This window comes from Diutina rugosa (assembly GCF_008704595.1).
Source record: "Diutina rugosa strain CBS 613 chromosome Unknown scaffold2_size729309, whole genome shotgun sequence".
NCBI classification, from domain to species: Eukaryota; Fungi; Ascomycota; class Pichiomycetes; order Serinales; family Debaryomycetaceae; genus Diutina; species Diutina rugosa.
In genome coordinates this window covers 121,128-121,571 of record NW_022995199.1, presented here as the reverse complement: position 1 = coordinate 121,571, position 444 = coordinate 121,128, and positions in this window count along the sequence as shown.

Genomic DNA, 444 nt, shown 5'->3' with positions numbered 1-444 from the left:
TAGTAAGTGCCCACATAAAATTATCTGCCGGTGCTCGGGTATCGCCAGAGGCTCACAACCACGGAGATCCCACCACACCACCGCCACTTTCAGCCCTCGCTCACTGTATGGGAGAGGGCTAAGAAAAAAGAAGCGGGGAGGCGGAAACAAAAATAAATAAAATTGATTGAGATGTGGGGCGATGATGATGCGTACCCCGACGAGTATTTTTTCTAGATAACGTGGAGGGAGGTTAGATTAAGGTGAGAGGTGAGATTAAGGAGAGAGGTTAGATTCGGGGTTGTCGTTATGTGTCGATTTGGGTAAAAATTGCCCCGACACTGTCACAAGCTTTTGGGGACGAAAAAAAAACAATTGACCCTACACCCACGTAATTTAGTGAGGAACACCCTCCCACTGAGGCACATCTCTTCCCCCGCGCTCGCAACCGGAAGGGAAAAAAAG